Below are 14,251 nucleotides of genomic sequence, written 5' to 3' on the forward strand. Positions count from 1 at the left end.
GGTCTATTTTGAGTATAGGTCCAGCACTCTATCCACTTCACTACATTGTTTTATTCTTTGTGTAGTGGAAATCTCATATATGCAAATAGTCCGTTTTATAGATGAAAAAAAAATGAGGCTTAGAGAGGACAACTAACTTGGCCAGTGTCACATAGATAGTTAATAGAAGGACAGTAAAAGAAGCCTTTCTAGAGAGCAAGTTTTGGTAGAGAGGAATATGGGAGTACTGGCTTTACTGAAGGGATGAAGGAAGACTCCCAAAAGAGGGCAAAAGGCGGAATGGAAAAAGGACTAGGTGAGAGTAGGAGGCAAAAGATAAAATTCAGAATTTTATTTGGGGTCTTAATTTTATTTAAAAATAGAACTGTTGTTGCTTAGTCATTTTCAGTTGTGTTTGACTTTACATGACCCTATTTGAGGTTTTCTTGACAAAGATACTGGACTACTTTGCTATTTGCTTCTCTGGCTCATTTTACAGATGAGAAAACTGAAGCAGACAGGGTTAAGTGACTTGCCCAGCATCTCACAAATAGTAAGAGTCTGAGGCCAGATTTGAACTCAGGAAGATGAGTCTTCATGACTCTAGCGCTAGCACACTATCCACTCTGCCACTTAGCTGCCCAGAAAAAATATATACAAATGATCATTTCAAGCTCCTAGGTAATAACTTTCCTGTTTTTGTCATGGGCAAGGAGTGTCCATGAAAAGAATTCAAACTAAAAATTAAGAATCCTAAACTTTAAACCTACTTCTTTTGATTACTAGCTCTGTGCTTCTACACAGCAACTACCTTCTTAGGGACATTCATAGCTTCACTACCTTCTTCACAGTGTTGTTGGTAGGATAAAATGAGATAATAGTTGCGAAAGTGTTTCAGGAAGTTAAAATTCAACAGAACCATAAGGTAGTCTCAGTATAAGCAGTTAATTAATGACGGCCATCAAATAGTTCTACTAAAGAACACTTCCTGCTTGTGTTTCCTCATCTAGAAAATAAAAGGTTTGGAATAATTTATAAAGTCTGTTCTAGATCTAATCCTCTACAATTCAGTTTCTTTACTATAATTTGTGAGACATCATGGCTTGGTTTAAATCTCATCTCAAAAATTTAAAAGTTGTATGACCCTGGGCAAGTCATATACTTTCTTTGTTCATCAGTTTCTTCATCTGTAAAGAGAGGGGTTAGAACTCCTTGGCCTCCTAGGGTCATATTAGCTCTAACTTCAAGAAGCTGTGAATACTTTTTTACTGTTTAATTTATCTTTCAATTCTGAGTCATCCAACCAGCACATTCATTATTAAAAATTAAAAGGCAATAAAATATTATATGGTGTGTTCTCCTTGGGGGATACCCATAGGGCCATCCAAATAACACCAATTTCTCCTTCCCTCATCCTTATGTAGCCATCTACTAACAAATATGACAACAATTTGGACAATTGTTTCTGAACACATGCTTCATTTAAAATCCCAAGTTTCTCATCAATTTCATTTATCAAACTGTAAATATCACAGATCTCTCTGAATCTTACAGAAGATAAATGGGCACCATTTCTGTCCTCCAGTACTGAGCTTAAATGCTATTCTTAATTGTACTTAGATTTTTAATAAAGGCATCTAGGGAAACAGTGTATGGGTTTGTAATTAAATCATTCATCTCAACAAATAATGGAAAGCATTTTGCCTACGTATGCCTTTTTCTTGTAAAAACAATGTCATTTTCTTTATATAACTCTTCACCAATCCTTATTTGGTTATCTCAGTACTGAATTAATTACATGTACCAAAAAATCACAAAATAACTATTAACTTAAGGGTTTACATTAATAAAATAGGGAATCTCTCCTTTCTCTTTTAGAATGAAAACATATTCCAATTTCACTAATTTTATGGTTTAAAAAAAGAATTGACATTTCGTATCCAAGAAAATCCAGCTATTTCCAGTACTGATTTAGGATGTATGGTTGCTATGGTGATACAACACAGTTGGCTGGATTTCATCAGCTACAGCTACTAACTCTCTATTATTTTCTGCTTGTTTATTTATGAATCACTTTTTAAAAGGCAGTAGACTCATTAGAATTCTAACTGCCAAAAGTACACCATGCTCTGCTCATGTGGAAGGGGTATGTCCTCGAAGCTTTTGTATATACATATATGTACCATATGCATATATTGCATATATGTATATACACATGTGTGTATATGCACAGACATATATACACACATATGTACACACACATATATGTATGTATATGTGTGTGTATGTATATATATATATATATATATATATGATAAATAGCTTTCACCACTCAGAGAAGACTAATAATTCTTGGGTCATAGCTTCTAAATCCAGCTAACAAAAGCCAGGCATTATAAGTCAGGTAAAGAGTAAATATTTTCTTTTGATCTCTCTGTATTCCGAGACTTTACATTTTGTGTATGTCATGCTTTTATGTATATGGGCCTATATGCGCATGCTATGGGGAAAAAGTTACTAGAGTTTAGGTATTTTAGTCTAGAAAAGTACTATTGTTTTTCCAAAGACCTTAATTTAGAAAGGCCAAGGTCACCCATCATTGCATTCTGGAACATCATCAGTAGTCTTACCACTGGAATCCAGTGACTCTGGAGGAGAGAGTAAGGCTGATGACTTTGATCAGCTTTGCCTCACTTAAACCCAATTCATTCAAAAGTCAAGATATCACTCTTGTGATGCCATTGGTCCTCTTTGAGAACAAAGGACAAATAACAACAACCTATTTTCCCAATCATCAAGGTCTCCACCAACCTCTTAAAGTACTTCTGTATCTTATATACAAACCCTCTGCTGTGCCTTCCTCCGTCTCAAACATTGTTACTGCTCTGCAATAACTATTAGTAAACTAGGAATATTAGAGGGTCCTGGAACACAACGAAGAAAAATACTTGGAAGGGTTTACTTATGTAGCTCTCCTAAGAAACCCCATATGCTATGTGGAACTTTGTTACCGAATTCTGCCGATGATATTATATCGTAAATAATAATAACCTACATCTACCTATTGCTTTAAAAATTTGAAAACAAAACACTTTATATACATTATCTCATTTCATCCTCAGAACAGTTCTTTGACAGCACAAAAACAGTGGGGGTTTCTTGCTAACAGATATATACATAATAAAGGCTGGAAGGTGTCAGAGAAGACTAATAAAAGCGGGAATCTAGGTTGTACAGTGAACAATGACCTTGCTTTTCATCCCGGTTCAAATTCATTGTTGTTAAGCTGTTCAGTCATTTCAACCATGTCTGACTCTCATAATCCCATTTGGAGTTTTCTTGGCAGAAGATACTGGAGTGGTTTGCCATTTCCTTCTCCAGCTCATTTTACAAATAAGGAAACTGAGGCAAACAGGGTGAAGTGACTTGCCATGGGCCACACAGCTAGTAAGCATCTGAGGTCAGATTTGAGCTCAGGAAGCTGAGTTTTCCTGACTCCCGATCTGGCACTCTATCCACTGTATCAGCTAGCTTCCCTGAAATTCATTAGCGGGCCTCGAGATTTTCTAGTATTGAACTAGACTTTGTCTGAGAAAGAAGAATATGATCTTCTTCCCATACAGAGAGATCAAAAGAAAATATTTACTCTTTACCTGACTTATAATGCCTGGCTTTTGTTAGCTGGATTTAGAAACTATGACCCAAGAATTATTAGTGTTCTCTGAGTGGTAAAAGGTTTTATAGCTATTTGTCATATATATATATATATACACACACACACACACACACACACACACATACATATATGTGTGTGTACACATGTGTGTATACATGTCTGTGCATATGCACACATGTGTATATACATATATGCAATATATGCATATGGTACATATATGTATATACAAAAGCATGTAGGTATATGAGTATTACAATACATACATATGGTGTATGCATGCATGTATATGTATACATATACATAAGGTATCTGCACATATACATACCCTGTGTATACATGGGGTGTGTGTATATACATACACATACACAATATACATATATACATTATACAGATCTCTATATACTTCTCTACACAGAGATACATATGTAGATACAGATATAAATACAGTATATATACCCTAGTTGACTGGACCTAGGATGACTGGCAAGTGTTTCCCTCAAGAGTTAAAATTCAATAGGCATCAAGACAAAGATCAATACACTTTGGTATCTGAAGTCAATGCCCAGTGGAGAATAGATGCCAAGTCACCACAGTACCATCTAAGATCAGCAGAACACAATTCAGGTGAGACTGTGAGTGCAGCAGTTACTCTCAGTTGCAGCACCAGCAGAACAATGCCTCCAATGGAGAATCCATATCAAGCAGGAAGCAAGCCCATCAAGAACAACTTGTGACATCTCCAGAAGGCATTGGTGGCCTTGAAACAATCACAAGCATGAACTGCCTTTCCAGAGTTATAACAGGTCATGCCTTCCCCTGTGTGGGATGCCCATGTGTACCCACTCTTGCCACTGAATATTTATTTATGTGAAAGTGTCTCCAGGTTTATGGAAGGAGTAAGGTTCATTTGCCACTTTTATTATTATGCTACTTCATTAAAAACCTTGAACTGGTTATATTATACAATTAATTACAAAAAACAAATATATGGTGGGGGCTATCTAGATGAATGTGGACCCACAGAGTATCTTGAACTGGAGTTGCTATTCTAAGGGTCCTACATGGGAGAAAGAGACCTCGGCTTCTAGATACAAGTGTCAGCTCTTATGTAGTTCCATAGCTAGGGAAACTGAGGCCCCTCCAAATTGAGTGGCATCTATTTACACAGTAAGTTAGTGGAAGAGCTGGAAATAGAATTGTTTTCTTGGCTTCCAGGACAATGTCATTTCCTTCAGACTACATCACTTTACTTTCCATCCCTCAGATGTACCTCACTTCCAATGTCACTCAGGCTATATACTGGGGTAGTCATTCTCTACTTTCAGCAACTTATGAAGCTCATGATGTTCCAAGGTATGCTTCCTCCCTAGGGTGGTTGTATCTCAGGTGAACTTACCTGAGGTATAAAATTTGCCAGTTGCAGCTCTAACACAAAAGAGGAACCAGAAAGGCAGATGGATTGGATCCTTTCTCCTTGTGTCTAAAGATGGGCCAATATCCCAAGAGGTCCAGGATAGCTATGGGGCCTCCTAGTTCAGAAGATTCTCAGAGGGCCCCTGCCCTCTTCCAAGATCTTTTGAGATTTCTTCATCAGCAAGAATGGTCTCAGACAGTTCTAATAGGTAAGAATCTTCTGTTGAACCTGAAGCATACTATCAAGGACAATTGTTAAATGTGCTAACACTGACTTTGCCCAAACTCTGGAGAAGACTTCAAAGAGACATGTGAACTCAGTCATATATACATGAAACAATCAGTGTTGGTGGAGAATATTTTGTTGTTGTTTAGTCACATATGATTAGTCATATCTGATTCTTTGTGACCCCGTTTGGTGTTTTCTTGGCAAAGATATTAGAGTGATTTGCCATTCCCTTCTACAGCTCATTTTACAGATGAGGAAATTAAGCCACACAGGGTTAAGTGACCTTCCCAGGGTCACACAACTAGTACAAGTCTGAGGCTGGATTTGAACTCAGGTGCTTCTGATTCCAGCGCTACTGTGCCACCTAGTTGTCCTTGTGGAGTGAATATACATATTATCTATTCTCCCACCTTACTTCCCAAAGGGGGTCAGTGTGCTTCAAGAACACATTTATACGCACACATACATACATGCGTACACTCACAAAAATGTAGATGTTGTCTCTGATAAAGACCTCATTTCTAAAATATATAGAGAACTGAGTCAAATTATAAGAATATAAGTCATTCCCCAATTGATAAATGGTCAAAGAATATGAACAAGCAGTTCTCAGAGGAAGAAACTAAAGCTATCTATAATCATATGAAAAAAATGTTCTAAATCACTTATTGATTAGAGAAATGCAAATGAAAATGACTCTGAGGTACCACATCACACCTATCAGATTGTCTAACATGACAAAACAGGACAATGATAAATGTTGGAGAAGATGTAAAATTGGAACACTAATACATTGTTGGTGGAATTGTGAAATGATCCAACCATTTTGGAGAGCAATTTGGAACTATGCCCAAAGGGCTATAAAATTGTGCATACCCTTTGACCCAGCAATACCATTTCTAGGTATGTATCCCAAAGAGATCATACAAATGGGAAAAGGACCCACATGTACAAAAATAATTATAACAGTTCTTTTTGTGGTGGCAAAGAACTGGAAATTGAGGGGTTGCCCATCAATTGAGGAATGGCTGAACAAGTTGAGGTATATGAATCTGATGGAATTCTATTGTACTATAAGAAATGATGAGCAGGAAGACTTCAAATAAACTTGGAAAGACTTGAGAATATTGTACACAACCACATTATGGGATGACTGACTTTGATAGACTGGGCTCTTCACGGCAATGCAAGAATCTAAGACAACTCCAGAAGATTGATGATGGAAATTGCTATCCACACCCAGAGAAAAAGATATGGAGTCTGAGTGCAGATGGAAGCATACTATTTGCTCTCTTTTTCCTTTGTTGTTTTGTTTTATTGCTTCATTCTCGTGGTTCCTCCCATTAGTTCTAATTGTTCTTTACATCATGAGTAATGGGAAAATACGCTTAACATGAATGTATATGTAGAGCCTATATCAAATTGTATGCCATCTGTTGGTGGGAGAGGGGGAGAAGTGAGAGGGCAGAAAATTTAAAACTCAAAAACTTATGGAAGTGAATGTTTAAAACCAAAAATAAATAATTTTTTAAAATGTAAAAAACAAACAAACAAACATAGATGCTTAGGGATTCAAGACCACCTGTACCCTCATTGCCTCATCATAGCCATAGTCTTAGTGTTTCCTTCTTATTTTCTCCCTATGATAAGATTGTGGTTTGCATTGGCATAATTATAAGAGGACAATTTCACTTTGGCAGTAATTGCATTTCCTGGCTAAGAGTATCAGGCCTGATTGGATATTGCAGGATCATGATATATCCAATGGTGAAGTGTGATGGGGTATGGTAGAGAAGTCAAAGAGGTCCAAAATGAGTGTAGCTGAAGAAGTCAAAGTTCAAACTGCGATAGCCGGTGGGAAAATTATAGTCTTAAAAGAGAAGGAGAAAGAGTGTTGTCAATGTAGAGGTGATGACCTGGGAAAGAACTATGGGGTAGAGGGATTGGAGGTCATATTAAGGACAAAGAAGAGGGTTGTGGATCTTAAGACAAAGGGAAAGATGGAATAACAGAAAGTTCTGATCAGATAAAGGAATTTGGGAGTTCATGAACAAGAAAGTGGAACTCTTGTTGGTGATGGAAAATCAAGGATATGACAATCTCTGCGTGTAGTTGAAGTGGATTATAAGAGTAGGCCATGGGAACTGAGTACATTTCAGAACTAGGAAGTTAAGGTATTTGAGGAATTATCAATAAGTATATTGAAGCCCCCTAGTATGAACTTGAATGGACATTGTAAGCCAGGCACTGAAGGAAGGAAGGACAATGTTATTTCCAGGTACTCCTATATAAGCTCTGGATCCAGGGTCCTGGGCTGTGACCTCTTCACTCTGAAGTCAGCCCCATATCCAAACTGCCTGCCTGTGGCCTCAGATTTTGATTCAGGGCCTTCACCAGTGCTCTGGAGACCTTTCTTAGATTAAAAGCATCTTAAATTACCAGTTACTTGCGTTAATATTAAAATTGGTCTTTTTCCATTCCCTTCATCTGGCTATTACTGTGCACTGGCTCCCTCCTGATGACATGCTATCCCTTGTCACCCTTTCTAGTACTGATTGTAGTTTCACTTTGTTCCCCATTTCCACTTCTAGACTGTCCCTCTTCTACCTATCACTCAGGAACCTCTTCTCCTTTGAGGATAATTCAATCCAAATGCATTCAGTCAAGACCCTGGTAGCTATTGTCTACCAACCAGAAAGGCCCCATACAGAAAGTGGTGCTTAAGCCAGGCTTGAAGCATATCCAGGTTTCCAGGAGGGAGAGGTGAAGAGGAAGAACATTTCAGCTGTAAGCAACAGCCAGTGCAAAGGGAATGAGATGGGATATAGAATGTCACATATGAGGAACAGGAAGGATGCTAGTATGGCTGGGCTATCCAGAGGAGAGAAGCAATAGGAGAGAACAATGGGAAGGTAGGGTGGGGTCAGGTTGTGAAGAGTTTTAAATTCCAAAGAGAGAAGCTGTATCCTAGAAATAAGAAGAAGCCACTGGATTTGATACCAGAACTTTAGGAAAATCATTTTGTTTCCCATGTGAAAGAAGGATTTTACAGTAAAGAGACTTAAATTTTGTGCAGGCAAAATGTGATGAGAATTCGAGTGGTGATTGTGTTAGTAGAGGGAGAAAGATACATGCAAGTGATATGGTGGAAGTAGAAAAGACAAGATTTGGTAACTAGTTGGTTATGCAAGATTAGTGAGAGTGAGGAATTGAGGATGGCATTGAGGCTGTAAACCCTGAATAACCAGGAAAATGGTGATGATGAGTTTATTGTATCATCGAGTTGTTTTGTAGAACTTTTTTCTGTGCTCAATCAATTCCATGCTACTTAACTCCTTTAAAAACAATCAATCAATAGATGTTTATTTATTAGAAATGTAACTATGAAAATGAGCATGAACAACTAAACTTGCTCAATAACTATTTCCATTTAAATTAATTAACTTCAACTCAAGTACCATGACACAGTTTCTCTTCCCATCAGAATTCTGTTTTCATTCTTACAAACTTTGTTCATGTGACTCCGTTCTTTTGGTTTTACTATATTTGTTTAGTATTATTTCATCAATATCTTCCCAGAATTCTTTGCTTTCCTTAATCTGGTCCACTTTAATTACATTATACTATTCCATTTTATTACTGTACCACAACTTATTTGTGCCTACCTTTAAAATGTACACTATACTATGAAAATATTTGAACAGATTTTTCTTCGTTGTAGTGGTGATTTTGCTTATCTCCTTTTTAACACACTTGGTTGATTCCCTTTCCTGCTGCCTCATGTCTCTCCGTGTTGCTTTTTCCAGGCCAACATGTGAGTCAAAGGTTGGTAAAACGGAAGTGCCAAATGCAGCATTAGCCACACATGAGTAATTTAGTGATAATTATATCAGGGCTCCCATAGTAAATATTTTCCACTTCATTCCCTGGCTATAATTCTAGTTTTGGTACCAACTCATTGTATGACTTAAGTTCAGTCTTTCCCTTACTTGCTACATCTGTAAAATTGAGATCCACTCTTGCAGTAGGAAAGAGACAGCTGTAATTTGACCAATCAACAAGCATAATGCATTTTGAAAGGATAAAATGTGGTAGCACCAAAAGTCCTATCAAACGACACATTCAAAAGATCTCAATCAAAATCAAGTGCGTATTGATAGATAATTGTTAGCACAAAGCAGTTGATAACCACTGTCAGAGAGGCATCCTTGGCTCTGCTTTGAGCAGCTGGTTTGTATGAATTGCTTATGCTGTACAGTAGGCTGTGCAATTAGGATGTGAGAGCCTATGTGCTTTATTCTAACAAAATCATCTCTCTACTCATCTGCTTGTTCATTACATTTTATGTTGGAAGTTGAATGCCTAATGAAATTGCATACTTCAAATGTCACATATCCTTTAAGAAAATCACATCTACCATATAGGTGCTATGAAAAGATGTGAATGGCAGATGGAAGTGTACTAAATGTTCATAAGCGGAAAAGGAAAATTGACTCCAGAGACATACACAGAAACAAATCATATAGCATTTTTCAGGAAGCTCTCCAGTGTTTGAGCATCTCACATGCTAGGGCTACAATGATAGAGTCATAAGGATAGAAGACATCTCAGGAGTTCTCTATTTGAATCTTGCTACAAAGTATGAGTCTCTGACAAGTGATCATTTAGTTTTTCAATAAATATTTGTAGTGATGAGGGATCAGTAATTCTTGAGGGAGTCCATTCAATTTCTAGACAGGTCTAATTGTCAGGAAAATTTTTTTCTTATACTGAGCTGAAATCTGTTTCCTTATCACATTTACCTACATTCCTCTCTCTGGGTCTAAGGGTACAAGTTGTCTGCCTTCCACAAGACAACCCTTCAAATATTTGAAGATGATATTGATTGTATATCTCCTAAATCTCTTCCCCAAGCTATACACAATTCATTTCCTTCAAATAATACTAATATGGCGTGGTTTTGAATTTCCTCACCATGGTGGTCAGTTCCTTTGGAATGATCTTATCAATGTCCTTCCTAAAATATAATATCATCAATTAAACATAATTCTTTGGATATGTTCTGAATTATCACACCTTTCATTTTAGATACAATACTTCTGTTAATGTAGTCTGAATTACACTAGCTCTTCTGACTTCCATCTCATGCTGCTGAGCTTATAGTTCCTACAAACAGCTTCTTCTCCACATATCTCCTAATCTGTACCTATGCAATTGATTTTTTGGACACAAGGAGGACTTTACATTTATTTCTATTAGTTATCTTTGTATTAGTTTCCACTCACTTTTCCAGCCTACCAAGATCATTTTGGATTCTAATTCTTCAATCCCTTTGTGGAAGAAAGAAGTTAGATTGTTTGGCTGACACTATTATCTACTTGATGATAGGCATATAGCCATGTTCTGGGGGGGGGGTTGTTTGTTTTATTTTCTTTGATCTTTTCTTTTCTCTTATTTTTGTTTTGTCTTCCTTTGCCTTGTGTTTTTACTTAACTTACTGTATACCAGAACTTAACTTCTTTTGACTCCTACAGTCCTATCCAGTAGAGCATAGTGAGAGGAGCAATGGTATAATAGATAGGGCATTGGGCTTAGAGTCAAGAATATCTGGATTCAAATTCTACCTCAGATACTTATGAACTTTCTATGCCTCAGTTTCTTCATTTGTTAAATGAAGGTGCTGGTCCCTTCCAATTCTATATCTATGATCCTATGGGCTATATAAGCAGACCTATGTGACCCTAGGTAAATCTTCAAAATTTCCATATGCCTGAGGTTCTTCTTTTGTAAAATGAATGGTGTGCACTTGATGGTCTCTAATGTCACTTCTAGTTCTAAATCTATAATGCTATGATCCTAAGATAAGTCATTTTCATCACAACCCAAATCCTTGCTAACCTCTTTATTTTTCCTTAAGAACTTTGTGCCAGACTCTCTCAATAGATGACATAAAGGCAGTGCCAATATTTTTCCATCTAGCCCTCTTTTGGGAGAATAAAACCTTCCATGTTCTAGGGGTAACTGGGTAATTCAGAATGTAAGATAGTAGTCCTACCCAGGTATTTATCATTAGGCACCACTGCCTATACAGGGGGAATCTGGGATAATGTGACTTATGGGGCTGCCATTTCAGGGCCTTCCATGACTGTATCCATTAGTGTAAGGTGTTACTAGATGACGTCATTTCATCAGGGGCTTCTAGGTGGTGTTGTGGATAGAACACTAGGCCTGGAGTCAGGAAGAATTGAGCCCAAATCCAGCCTCAGATACTTACTAGCTATGTGACCCTGGGCCTCAATTTCCTCATCTGTAAAATGGAGATAATAAAAGAGGAGGAGAAATTAGCAAGGAAAAGGCAGTTGATAGTGTCGAAAGCTGCAGAGAGGTCAAATCCTAATCTTTCAAAACCTATCTGCTCTATTTGACACTGTTGCCCATCTTCTGCTTCTTGATATTCTCTTTTTTCTGGGTTGTCATGACACTAATCTCACCTCGTTTGTCTCATGGTTTTGCTCCTCAGCATTATTCTGAACTCTTGACAAATCTTGCCGTTATTACTTTCACAGCTTCTCCCAATCCAACCTGTTTTCTTCTTCAACTACCACCTTAGTTCAGCCCTTTACCAACTCTCACTTGGATTATTGCAATAGCTTCCTAATTGGTCTTCCTACCTCAAGTATCTTCTCATCCCAGTTCATCTTTTTTTTTTTTGCCAATTTTCCTTGAACTCAGATCTGACCATCTGACTTGCTTGCTTTTGTCTGTAGGATAAAATACACCATCTTCTTTACCTACACATCATAGACTCTCTCCCTTCCTTTAAGATGAAGACAAATCACAATCCTCTACAAAAATCATTTCCTGGCTCCATCCCAATTGCTAGTACCCTCCCACCCAAATTGTATAGAATTTAGTTACTACTTTATAGATGTTTATATTTATTAACTTTATAAATGCTACATATACATGGATGGGTATACATGTATGCATTGTATATATGCGTGTATTGCTGTTATTCATTCAGTCGTGTCTGATTCTTCATGACCCCATTTGGGGTTTTCTTGGTAGAGAAACTGAAGTGGTTTGCATTTCCTTCTCCAACTCATTTTACAGATGAGGAAACTGAGGGAAATGGTGTTAAGTGACTTACCCAGGATCACCAGCTAGTGTCTGAGGCTGGATTTGAACTCAGGTCTTCTTGATTCCAGGTCTGGTGCTCTAACCACTAAGCAACCTAGCTGCTTGTGTGTATTGTAGATACATAATATGTGTGTATATGTGTGTGTGTGTGTGTGTGTTAATATGTACTTGACATTCACTAGAATGTAAGCCAACATTAAGCCTTTTGTTAATAGGAATTGTTTCAATCTTTGTGCTTGAACATTCGGTATCTTGCATAGTACTTGGTAATACTAAATGCTTAGTAAATACTTGTGGAATGAGTAGAATGAAGATTTCAAAAAATTAATTGGATTTAGTAGTCAAGAAATCATTGGTAATTTTGGAAAGGGTGGTTCCAGTTGAATGATGGAGCCTGAAGCTAGATTGAGAGACTGACATGTAAGTGGAAGGTGAGGAAGTGGAAGTAATGAGTGTAGGCGGCCTCTTTTTTCCCCTAGGAATTTGACTGTGAGAAAGAGAAGAGCTACAGAATGATAAGCTAAATCACTATTAGGATCAAGTGAAATTCCTTTAAGGATGGAGGATACCTGGACATGTTTGTAAGTGGTAGGGGAAGAGCAAGTGACTAAAAGAAATTGAAATGGGAGAAAGGGAGGGAATGATCAACAAGCATTTTTTTTTAGTATCTACTCTGTGCCAGGCAAGGTATATTTAAGGTGGAAAGTCCTGAAGGAGATAAGTAAAAATGGAGTCAAGATGATATTGCAAGGGATAACATAGGCAAGGAGAATGCTCACCTTTTTGTTCACTATTGGAGTAAAGGAGAAAACAATGGGAAGTATGAAGAGAAATTTCCAGGTATGGAGCAGGGGAGAAAGATCATGACAGATGGACTCTCTAGTATGCTGGAGGAATTATAGGAACCCCCAAAGTCACTTAAGCCTTAGAATCAAATGAATAATAGATTAGACTCAGCGTTGAATGGCTCTAAATGTCCATCTTCCTACCCTCATATAAAAGAACTCTTTTCTATAATGTCCCTGATGTAGAATCACCCAACCTCTTATTCATGAATTTTACCCTCTTTTGTGCCACGGACTCCTTTGACAGTCTCATAAAGTCTACGTCTTTTCAGAATGAATTTAAATAAGTGGAGGGAATTCCAGATTTCATTTAAAATTATTAGGGGTAAAAAGGTCACCTACACTCATTGCTTCCACTTCCTCACCTTCCACTTACACGTGAGTCTCTCTTAATCTAGTTTCAAGCTCTACCATGCAACTGGAACTGCCCTTTCCAAAGCTGTCAATAATTTCTTAGTGAAAACAAAGGTGTAAAGGGAAAAAGGACCCATATATACAAAAATATTTATAGTAGCTATTTTTGTGGTGATAAGGAATTGGTATCTGAGGGGATGCCCATCAATTGGTAAATGGCTAAACAAGTTATGGTGTATGAATATGATGGAATACTATTGTGCTGTAATAAATGACAAAAGAATAATTTCAGAAAAACCTGGAAAGACATATGTGAGCTGATGCAAAGTGAAGTAAGAACTAGGAGAACATTATACATAGTAAATAGCATTATTGTACTGATAATTAACTGTGAAAGACTTAGCTACTCTAATCAGTACAGTGATACATGATAATTCCAAAAGCTCATGATAAAAAATGCTATCCAACCCCAGGGAGATAATTGGTCAACTCTGAATACAAATTGAAGCATAATTATTTTCACTTTATTTTCATTTATTTATTTATTTGCAACATGGCTAATATGGAAATATGCTTTGCATGAACTTCATGTGTATAATGGGCATCATATTTCAT

General features: G+C 37.2%; 1 pseudogene; it reads left to right on the forward strand.

The window, feature by feature from the left end:
- Nucleotides 1-5,141: 5,141 nt before the first annotated feature.
- The window catches only part of LOC144456569 (uncharacterized), a 42,487-nt pseudogene continuing 33,377 nt past the window's right edge, over nt 5,142-14,251 (forward strand).

Source organism: Phascolarctos cinereus, unplaced genomic scaffold (genome assembly GCF_003287225.1).
Source record: "Phascolarctos cinereus isolate Bilbo 61053 unplaced genomic scaffold, phaCin_HiC Scaffold_4;HRSCAF=312, whole genome shotgun sequence".
Taxonomy (NCBI): domain Eukaryota; kingdom Metazoa; phylum Chordata; class Mammalia; order Diprotodontia; family Phascolarctidae; genus Phascolarctos; species Phascolarctos cinereus.